The sequence below is a fragment of the Pongo abelii genome, chromosome 5, assembly GCF_028885655.2.
Source record: "Pongo abelii isolate AG06213 chromosome 5, NHGRI_mPonAbe1-v2.0_pri, whole genome shotgun sequence".
In the NCBI taxonomy this organism is placed as follows: Eukaryota; Metazoa; Chordata; class Mammalia; order Primates; family Hominidae; genus Pongo; species Pongo abelii.
Window position 1 is genome coordinate 133615025 of NC_071990.2, and position 11944 is coordinate 133626968.

At 38.2% G+C, this 11944-nt stretch overlaps 1 long non-coding RNA gene across 3 annotated transcripts in view; it reads left to right on the forward strand.

Moving 5' to 3' along the window:
• The window catches only part of LOC112133718 (uncharacterized), a 114333-nt gene extending 102592 nt beyond the window's left edge, over positions 1-11741 (forward strand). The window contains exons 6-7 of one of the 3 annotated variants that reach the window (XR_010140348.1): positions 862-2862; positions 8653-11741. This is a non-coding gene — a long non-coding RNA (uncharacterized LOC112133718). Of the gene's footprint in view, positions 1-861; positions 6618-8652 lie in introns of those variants that run through there. The other 2 variants (XR_010140349.1, XR_010140347.1) reach the window with 2 other exon arrangements.
• Positions 11742-11944: the final 203 nt, after the last annotated feature.

Here is an 11944-nt window from a genome sequence, read left to right on the forward strand (position 1 = left end):
TAATGAATATAAAAAAAAAAAAGAAAAAGAAATTGAATAAACTCAATTAGGACTGATAAAGGGGGAATCATCTTTACTGAGTAACCTGGAACTTTCCTAAGTACCTGGTTAGGGGGTATAGAAGCTAAGCTAATAGTTAGGTCCACAGCAGCCAAAAGGCTCTTTATTTTTAAGGAAGACCTTTATGTGGAAACTTAAATTAGGAAAACGAAGATTATCTTCCTAACAAATTCACAAAAACAATGAAAGCAAAATAAAAGATTTAAGAGGAGCTGTTTGCACATTTTAGATCCTTATAATCAGTCTGACCATACTTTTATTTATCCCCAGCCAACTTTTAATTTCAACAGATAGAGATGCCTCTTGTAGTCATGATATTTACTCTCCAGTAACAAAGGCTTGAGAAATCGTAAGAACACTAATAATTAATGCACTGTAGTAAGTAACATGTAAGCAGTTTTTACCTTCTGGATGGACTGGGGAAGGCTTTCTAAGGCAGATGATAATTCAGTAGGTCTGTAGAGAGTGAATAGAGTTTGCAAGATGAAACATGAGAAGAAAGCATTTCCAGACCAATGAAAGAGACAAGTAATAGCATGAAGATATTGAAACCCCTGCTAAGTTGGGGGAGTCATTTTAGTTGTCTTGCTTAATTAGGACTTAGGAGGCATGGACAAATTGGGATAGTTATCAAATGCAATTGAAAAGTTTGTTTGGAATAAGATTTTAAGGAATCTTGTCTACCAAAGCAATCCATTTGCTGATCATTTGAGGGAGCCACCAGAGATTAGTAGGCAGGGAAAAGAATAATGAGAACTAGGCATTTTCTAATTTTTCTTTTTTCCCATATCCATATTTTAGGATAATACTGGAGGCTGCCATGGGAGAAGTCTGCACAAAAAGAGCAAGTTTAAGAGCTTCAGCAGTCATAAATGGCTTGAGAAGATTATGCTAGAGATTGAAGCAGATGGAAGATTCTAGAAACAGAAAGCTTTCTTTTCATTGGTGTGAGTCTTGAATATAAATGGAAATCAGAGGTCTGTAATAGCAGGCCAGTGTGGATAAGGCAGTAAGGTTTTGAGTCTGAGGAGATGGCTGGGGGCAGTTTGTAGACTTATTGTTAGTCCACTGTAGAATTTGAGACTATAGCCAGGGCTTAAGGTTCCAGTTTCAAATTAAAGACAAAAGAAATCAGCAATACCAAAATGAAGACAGAAGCCTGGGAATTGTGCCTCAAGATCTGGACTGAGAGGGCATTTCTACACAACAGCTCTCCTAAGGGCAGGGCTATGACCGTTGTTGCTAAGCTGTCACCATCTCTCCTTCCCTATTAGACTGGCTTCTGTGGGGTAATTAACCAGTACAAGGATGTATGGGAAGCTCTTCTGAGAAGACCTCACATTAAAACAAAGTGTCCTTATTCAAGCTGGGTCATATTTGGGCACCTTGCTATTACAGCTTTGAGGAAGGATATCAAACTGTCATATTCACCTATGAGTTTAGGATCAATGGAGGGAAGAGAACAGAAGGGCCACACAGAAGGGGAAGCTCAGGCACAGACGGCCAGAAGCCAGGTTCACTGTAGAGGTGAGATTATCAAAGATGACCATACAAAGGCTGCAGAGGCAAGATGCTTCCAATAGCCAGGAAGAATGTGGGCAGGGGAGAATTTGGTCCATTCGAAGTTAGAATGGTATATGAAGACACTTGTAATCAAATAAATGGAGAACATATTTGTAAAGGGAAATAAAGTAGGAGTTAATTTTTTTAACAAATTATGATTGAAATCTAAAATGCCAAGATTAACATTCTACAAGGGTATTAATACAACAATGCCATTTTAACTCAAAGAATGTCTAAATATTTGTGCAAAATAGCTGCTTACTGATGCTTGTGAAAAGGAAGAGATTGCTTTCCAGCACACTGTATCAGAGAGCCATGATAATAGCCATAGCTTAAGCAGACAAAGTAAAACATAAAAATCCAAAAAACTATCCATCACTACTACCATAACTCTTTAAAAATGCAAAGCTATTATTTATGGCACATTCCAATTCAGTTAACTTCCTTGTTGCCTTTAAATAGATGCCCCGACTTAATTGAAGTGTTTTAGTTAATAACATAAAAATAACAAATTGGAACTAGAAAATGATTACAAAATAGAAAAAAAGCCTGGGAATGTCAAGTGGTTCTTAAGAATATCAGATAAGGGAGCTCATTCAATGATAGAACAAGAAATACTAGAGCGATAAGCTGAAAGCTACATAGGACTGAAGTTTTTTAGACTCTACATTTATCAAAGTATTGGGTCAATTTTGTTGTGGACATCAAAACTATCTCAAGAAAAAGCTCAAATTATTACACTGCACTGGAATTTTAGTTTATCCATTAAGATTTGCAGGGAGCAAAACAGCAGCTTCCTTGTTATAATGCTGTTTGTCCTAATGAGGGGAACTTAAGGGAGGCAGAGAGAGAAGCACATACTGTCTTATTTCAATATGAAACCCAAACAGCAAGCAACTGTCTCTTCTACAGAAGTGCAACCTCAAAGAGTTCTGAGAGTTTGTGCTGTATCACAGCTGGGACCTTGTTGTAGTCCAAATTAGTGTGTGTTCCTCAATATCCTAGGGGAGGTTCAGATATCCTTTCAATCATTCTCCTGGAATTCTGGCTTCTGAGAATTTGATATGAAATGGAAATTGACTAACACGAAGAAAAGACAGAAACTTGGCCTAAGGCCAACCATTTTCTTTCCTTAGTACAGGGTAACCATATAACTTATTTTCCAACTTGGACAGACTCCGAAGGGGACTCTTTTAAGAATTGTGCCAGGACAATGGGAGTCGGTAGCAACTGTCCCAGGTAAATGGAACATACACTCGGTTTAGTCATAGAGAATCTATGTCTAATATATTGTTTCTTTAGTTTTTGTATACCTTAGTAGCTAAATATGACTAAATGTAGCTAGTCTTTATAAAGTGTAAGCTTTTTATTCTTTAATACTCTGTGGCTTTGTGAGACAATTTGGTGTCACTTAGGCCCTGTACCTCTGAGTTTACTGAGAATAAAAACTCATGATTCAAAAAGTTAAACAATCGTTAATGAAGTAACTCCAAAGAGCCCTAAGAGATCACACACATATGGATTTCTACTCTATAAGTTTAATTATTCATAGTACAGAGTGACTTATGAGAAGCCTCATGCCTCATGAATGATGAACATTGAATCTGTTCATAAATAATAGATTAAACTTTAAATCAACAACCATTAGAGAAAACAGAAATGTATTATGGTGAGTTTCATTCATATATATATCTGCCCTTTTCTATATATTTTAATTAAACCAATTTAAGTCATAAATTCTTCAATTATAATTCAGGCATAGGTTCTTTAATCAAAAACAAAAGATAGTCATCTGGCATTAAAAGAGGAAGAAGGAAGTGATCACTAACAGCTGGAATCAATGGTCATATGTAAATATAAACCATGGTTCTTGGGGCCACTGTTTGTTTTTGTTTCGTGTTTTTTTTTGCCAATATTGAAATTGTCCTGCAATGTCAAAGTCATCTTTCTAAATCTAGTTGCTAATACTATGGCATCCTTTTTTTTGCTATTCTTAGTATTGTAAGAATGCGAACTCAGAACCTATTAATAGAAAGTCTTCCCTTTGGAAAACGGAGCTTAGACCCAGAAAGGAGGGTGCTGCATTACCAGCTCTCTGCTCTCCTCCTCTGAACAGTCTCTCCCCTAGGTTTCCCCTCCTCCTCCTCCTCCTCCTCCTCTCCCTGCAGATTGGTCCCTCCATCTCTTCGCCATTCTGACCCCTTTAAATTTCTTTGTATAGAATTTTTTTAATAAAATTTCTTTTTATAGCTAGAGTCCTATTTTTTTCCTCTTTATTTTGGGCCTAATCTATCAATTATTAACATATGCAGTTTTTCTAATGTGGGAGGAACAAGATTGCTCATTCATTCAACACATTTTGATTGAGAGCCCACCGTGTTCCAGATGCAAGGATCAGCAGTGAATAAAAAGAGATAAAAGTCCCTGCCTTCATGAATCTTAAAGGACAAAAGAAAGCCGCTCTCAGGTTCATCAAAAGAGTGTAATATATATATAACAACTCTTCCTAGTACTAAGGTTAACTACCTTTATCTTCTGATATTCATTTCATAATATATGCTGTATTTATGTTACATATATATGTAAATGCATAGAAAAGTTTGGGAATAACAATAAGAAAATAGGTTCATTTTGCATGTGTGTGTTGTATATGTGTGTAATCATACAATACATATTCAGTAATTGCTTTTGGCATTTAATAGTTTTTTTTTCTTGGTTTTTCATCAAACAAAATATATTTCCCTATCAGCACATATAAATTTATCTCATCATTTTCATGACTGCTTAGTGAAGATGTGCCTTGTACCTATTGTAGGACATTCAAGGTTGCTTCCAAATTTCAGTGTTTTGGATAATGCCACACTGTCTTGCACATATCTTTTGCAAAGATGTCAGGATTCCTGTGGGATTGATTCCCAGTTGCTAAGTCAAAACAGATGACTATGTTACCTATAGACAAACACTGCCTGTTACAGGATGTACCTCAGCATCTGGAGAAAAATGCAACTCAGAGGAAAAGTATTGGGTATGAAAGAAAAAACTTTGTACTAATTTATATAGGGTATGGCTGTATTCCTCCTTTATCAGAAGCAGAAGTCTGTGTTGTCACTTTAACAATGGAAAATAAAGGTACAGAACATAAGAAATAATTGTGTACATTTAAGGGGTAGGATTAAAAAGGATGGAGAAACTGGGGGCAGGGAAACTTTTCACTTTTCCCTTCTATGCCATTTGACTTGTTTATAACAGGTAGGTATTCATTTTATTTAAAACTAAGTAAATTTTCATAAACTATATGTAAAAAAAATATTTTCCCTGTATTCTCCCAGTGAAAACCATAAGGCTTCATTCATCCAAGAGAAATGACAGGTTTGGGGTTTTTTTGAATAAAGTTTAATTAAAGAACTGCTTCTGAAAACTTTAGGGTGATAGGAGAAAGCTTGTCCAAGTAATCAACTTTTCAAAGTCAAGAATGAAAAATAAATTTAAAATGCTTGTCAACTTCAATCCTGATTTCTTTTCAAATCAACAGAACAGTTTCAAGTTGAGGACAGTTATGTAAAGAGTCAAACACAAGGAGTTATTGGTAAATCAAAATTAATTTTGTTAAGTTAATTAAGCAACTTTCTTCCCTGTATCCCATACCTCTGCTTTGTATACATGGCTCTTTTAGTTCCTACTTTACCTCCTAGGTTAATTTTTTTTTCTGTCTTGGTTAAGAGGTTCAGAAGCAACTTCATGAACAATGAATAAAAACCTAAAAATGATTTGTTTCATGGTAGTCTGTATGATTTAGCATTGCAAGGCTCTAGCTTGCTTTACAGCTCCTGATCCAGCAAGTTACATAACTTTTGGCTTAATTTCTAAAGATTAACTGTTTATGTGAAGTGGCTGATATGGTTTGCTGTGTCCCCACCCAAATCTCACCCTGAATTGTAGCTCCCACAATTCCCATGTGTCATGGAAGGGACCCAGTGGGAAGTAATTGAATCATGGGGGCAGGTCTTTCCCATGCTGTTCTCATGATAGTGAATAAGTCTCATGAAATCTGATGGTTTTATAAAGGGGAGTTTCCCTGCACAAGCTCTCTCTTGCCTGCTGCCATGTAAGACATCCCTTGCTCTTCCACCATGATTGTGAGGCCTCCCCAGCCTCGTGGTACTGTGAGTCCCTTAAACCTCTGGTTCTTTAAAATTACCCAGTCTCAGTTATGTCTTTATCAGCAGTGGAAAAATGCACTAATACAGTGGTGGAGAGAGAAGAGCAACGGAGAGAAGAAAGTCCTTTAAGGAAAGCATTTTGGCCTTTCTCCATCATGTCCCTTGAATATAGATTATGTTGGTAGGGTATCAGCTGATGTATCACAATATTTGTTGGGTGATAAGTGGATAATAAAAAGTGGATCATTTTCCTTTAGTCAGGAAGATCAGGTGAAGATACCTAAATCCGGGGTTAGTCCCAAACTAAACTCGTCCATATAATATATTCATATCCTAGTCATTCCTAATTATTACATCCCTGTCAGTCCTGGCTTGCTCTGAACCAGGTCTTTCTTCACATTTAAATTTCACACCCACTCCCCACCACTCAACCCACCCTCAGGATATCACCTCTCAGGGAATAGTAGCTAATTGACTTTCTAACTGGATTCACAATGAAATGTTAATGGCATATTTACCTACTTTAGAGAAAACATGCTTTTAAAAGCAAAAAAATAAAAAAAGAAGAAAGAGATATCTATACAACAGTGCCTTCATCTGGATGAATGGAGGTGAAGATTTCAGCCAGTATTCATTGTTCTGAGGGGAAGAGAGTGGCAGTATTTTCTCCCAGGCCTGCCTGCTGCTTTGGTACTTAACACTGACATTTCCAATTCTCCTACTTTTTATTATTTAACCTCCAGTGTCTCTAGGAAAACCCAGATTTCCATTTTGATCATATTGATGTTATTCAGGGCTGTTTTGAGCCCTTGTGCTCTTACTTTTGGCTACCCCACATGCATAACATATCAAACAAATTAAAATCCACCCATATCCTACATTAAATATAATTTATATTGCAATTATAAGAGTAGAGTTGTAGCTGACTAGTTGATGTAATGTTATTTTTATAGATAGCTAATTAAACATTTATTAATTTCCATTTTGCAGCTTGCGTTTGTGGTTTGGAGCCAATACTTTAAAAATCTTACAATCTATTGGCACTGGTCTCCAGTGACTAACAGATAAAATGGCCTTGCTGATGCTAATTTAATATAGGAGTATATTTTTAAACTCTTACAAAAAATAGAGCCATTTAAAATGTTTTGCCTTTCTAATGAATGCATCCTTTTTTCTTTTTTCTTTCTTTCTTTTTTTTTTTTCTTGAGATGGAGCCTTGCTATGTCACCCAGGCTGGAGTGCTATGGTGTGATCTTGGCTCACTGCAACCTCTGCCTCCAAGGTTCAAGCGATTCTCCTGCCTCAGCCTCCCAAGTAGCTGGGATTACAGGTGCCCGCCACCACACCCAGCTAATTTTTTGTGTCTTTACTAGAGATGGGGTTTCACCATGTTGGCCAGGCTGGTCTCAAACTCCTGACTTTGTGATCCACCTGCCTCAGCCCCCCAAAGTGCTGGGATTCTAGAGATGGGGTTTCACCATGTTGGCCAGGCTGGTCTCAAACTCCTGACTTTGTGATCCACCTGCCTCAGCCTCCCAAAGTGCTGGGATTACAGGCATGGGCCACCGTGCCCAGCTGAATGCATCCTTTTTTCATAGCAAACTACCTTCCTGAAATCTCTGTATCTATCCTAATTCTCTAATTTTTGAAAAATTATAAAGTACCTTTTTTCATCACAGACAATTCTCTTCTTTATTTTCACATTTTGATATTTAAGATCTAAAGTTACAGTCTTCCTGTTTTAAGGCAATTTCTTTAATTTGCTATTTATTATCCACTTTCCATTGGATCATCTCTTTTAAAAAATCAGTGCTCAACCTTTGATTTCTAAAAAGATACTTTGTGGTCTGATGAAGCCTCCAACCCCTCGACTATAATAGTTCCTACAGAAATTGTTTGTGTCCTTCCATTTCATGTTTTTCCCGACTGTATTTTTTTTTTTTTTTGAGACAAAGTCTTTCCCCGTCACCCGGGCTGGAGTGCAGTGGTGTGATCTTGGCTCACTGCAACTTCCACCTCCCATGTTCAAGCGATTCTCATGCCTCGGCCTCCTGAGTAGCTGGGATTACAAGCGTGTGCCACCATGCCTGGCGAATTTTTGTATTTTTATTAGAGACAGGGTTTCACCATGTTGGCCAGGCTGGTCTTGAACTCCTGGGCTCAAGTGATCCACCCCCCCTTGGCTTTCCAAAATGCTGGGATTACAGGAGTGGGCCACTGTGTCCAGCTCTGACTTTAATTCTTACTAACATGCAAATTGCAGTGTACCATATCACCCCATTTTGGAGTATGACACACGAATGCATGTGTGAGATGCTCTGAAAACCCCCAAACTGAGTACAAAGTAGTCCTTCTCAAAACATGGGCACCCTGGGTTCACAGAGGTCAGAATTTCTCATATCCTTCAAAGTTGGGGAGCATTTTGGTAGAGTCTGAAAACTGTTCTTTGGTTAGTTGAAAAATGTCTTCCCTGCATATTTTTAATAAACCTCCATCTCTTAACTTACAGAGATAAAAATAAAATGGTTTTCCTTCTCTCCTCCTATGTCTTATAGTCTACTTGTCATCCAAATGAAATAAATGCACTTCCTTATTTTCTTAGTAGGCAAAGAGTAAAAATTTCATACTAGGCTAGTTATTCTGCAAAAAGAGAACATTTAAACAGAGGTTAGTACACAGTGGTAAAATCAGTAAAAGTTTCAGTGCTTACATTAGAAAAACAAATATTTATATCATTGAACCTAAAATTTGCTTTCTAATACAATGTTTTGTGGTCTGCCTAAATGACGGCAATTGATTTCAGGATGAATCAAAATGACATGAAGAAGATATTAAAGAAAATATTTTTTTGTTTGTTTCTGTCCCACAGTCCTGAAGGCAAAAATGAATTGTACTCTTCTTATACATATTGCTGCTTTCAAGATTTCCATTTTACACCTTTGATGGGCCTTAGTTTTTGGGTTGTCTACAAAGTCAAGATTCTCTTATTTGGAAAACCTGAATATAGCCTTGCAGTACAAAGCACTGGTCATGCTGTCCACTTTCAGAAGATGGCATGGAATTCACAGCAACAAGAAATGTTTTGGAATGCTGGCAAAGGAGCAGAAAACAGTGTCCTCCCCACACATTTAGAAAAATAAAGGTACGGAGGACATGGCGTACTACTTATTAAAGACTTTGAAAAACACCACACCTCAGTAAACATTCCTCAAGAACTGAGGAAACACTCTGGGCAATGGCTTACCTCAGTTCCCTCAATTCTGGTTTGAGTGAATGGGACAATAGTACAGACACAATGCCAGCTGTGGAAGCAAGAGAGCCAAGGACACACAGGCTCACTCTGTAAACAAGGCTAGTGTCCTGCTTCAGGCACTTTGTGTTGTTTTGTCATCCCAAGAGGCGTTTGGGATTTGCTGAAGACTCTGCTAGCTCAACAAGTCTTGGTGCTTTCTTCTGTTTCTGAATTAAACACTTAGTTACTTCCTCTTTTTTGACCATCGGAGCTCCTGATTGGGCTTTCTGTTTATCTCCCCATAAGCTGATATAAGCTCAGCTGCCCCTGACACTAGTTTCTTTTCCTCTCTCTTTTTAGTTGAAGATGCTAATATTATCATCTTCAGTGACAGTAACCAAATAAAATCAAATATTCAGCTTATGATGGGCCAGCATACTGCCATTCCCTTTTGCTGTCTAAATGTATCTGATATTACCATGGAGAGGAAATGATCTACTAAAAAGGTTCCCAAGTCGGACATCATTCTGGATTAATTCCTATAACAGGAGATTTGCACTAAACTGGCTTCTCTTCTTCAGTGTGAGAAGCAAATATTCTTCCTGGAAGCCATTTTCCTGAATAACTAACAACCTGTTCAACTACCTCCAGCCCCTTTAAACACCATTATCTCCTACTGAACTTATGCTGGAGTTTTGCAAAAAGCTAGTGAGAGATCCATTCTGTCCTCAGGTTTTTCCAGAGCAGTGGTTCCCAAATGTTGCTCCACTGACCAGCTGCACCAGAAATATCTGGGAAGCTACAAAGAAGATTGATTCTAGGCCCTCATTCTGAAGAATCTCATTTAGTATGTCTGGGTGGAGACCAGACATCAATGTTTTCTTAGGTCATGCTAACTCATTGTAGGCTATTTAGGTTGGTGAAAAAAAAAAAAAAAAAAAAAAAAAGCAAAACCAGCAATTACTTTTGCAGCAACCTATTATCAACTAAAGACCACTTCTGATTGTCTACCTCCCCGCCCCTCATTTCTGATTTCCCTTTTTATGAGTCATCTACGTGTCTCAGCATCCTTTCTCTGTTTCATCACTTGGATTGAGAACATCTTTCAGATTTGCCACCCCAGCTTCAACTTCTAACATCCTTCCAGGACATGACTTGTGATCATGGCTACTTTGGTTTTATCCTTTCAACTCTTCCAGTCCTTGGTTGACCCCCTCCTGCCAGAGAAGAAACATCAGACACAAGTAACTAACAGGCAAGGTATTTGAAGCATGCACCAGTGCAATTGCTTGATTTGCTGTGCTTACAAGAAGCCTTTATGCAAAGGCCTTATGAAAATTACTTATAAGTGATACACAAAAAGTAATTTACTTTTTATTTATTTATTTTTTGAGACAGAGTCTTGCTTTGTCGCCCAGGCTGGAGTGCAGTGGCACCATCTGAGCTCACTGAAACCTCCGCCTCTCGGGTTCAAGGGATTCTTGTGCCTTAGCCTCCCAAGTAGCTAGGATTACAGGCACCCGCCACCATGCCAAGTGAGTTTTTGTATTTTTAGTAGAGATGGGGTTTCATCATGTTGGTCAGGCTGGTTTCAAACTCCTGACCTCAGGCGATCCTCCCACCTCAGCCTCCCAAAGTGCTGGGATTATAGGCTTGAGCCACTGAACCCGGCCACTAAAAGTAATTTAAAAAGAAGACCTCAACTATCAACTTTGGGCTTCAAAAAGTGCATCGTCCCTGTATCTTGCCCTAGCTTAGTTGCACTGTCTTCTAGGGTGGATATATGAGAAGGATATAGGCTGGTGGCAACTAGGCAGCTGTCACACTCTGAAGGACAAGCACAAGGAGGCAAAGCAAGGAAATTATCTGTGGTTATGTGAAGCATAGTTCCAAAAGATTCTGCCATGCTGTAGACTGCTGAAAAGCAAGACCAGCACATAGACTAACCTTATGAGTAACAATTCATGCTGGGCACGCTTAGTTAGAGGCAAGTTACAAGTCTCCCTCAAAGGATGAAAGCAAGCAAACAAGAAGAAAAGCATTCATTTAGAAAAAGAATAAAAATCAACCAAACCAGGCTGCAATATACATTTCTTTGGAATTTCAGGCTGTAGTCTTATAGCAAAATGTTTAGAGTATATTGGCAACTTTGCCCATATTATACAGCTGATTCTGAAGATGAAAGTTCAGCTAGAAAACAAAATTGTTTGGGTACACACTAATATGTTTTCAGTGTTTTGAAACAGATTACAAATAATTAGAAAAAAATCCTAATGGTAAAAGTTTGAGTTTATTCTACATATAGATATTTTTCAAAGGTTCTTTACAACTCAGAATTTCCTTCAGAAAAATGGTCTGGGCTGATACTCTGCCATTGTGAGTGGGAGTGCATTTTATTAAAGTCCACTTGGTCAAGTGTCAGTGGATGACCTTGAACAGGCATGATAGATATAACATGGTATCAGGGGAACCAGCCCCCAATATTTCAAGATAGGTTCTTTTCTATTTTCCCTAAGTGTCAGCCAGTCTGACAAATAAAGAGAAAGAGTACAAAAGAGATAAATTTTACAGCTGGGCCTCCGGGGTGACATCACATGTCGTCAGGTTCCATGATGCCCCTTGAGCCACAAAACCAGCAATTTTTATTACAGATTTCAAAAGGGGAGGGAGTGTACGCATAGGGAATGGGTCACAGAGATCACATGCTTCAAAGGCAATAAAATATCATAAGGGCAGAAGGGCAGAGCAAGATCACAAGGCCAGGGCAAAATTAGAATTACTGTTGAGGTTCCATGTCCCGTTGGGCATGCGTTGTCATTGATAAACATCTTAACAGGAAACAGAGTTCGAGAGCAGACAACCGGTCTGACTAGAATTTGCCAGGCTGGAATTTCCTAATCCTAGCAAGCCTAAGGGCACTGCAGGCGAT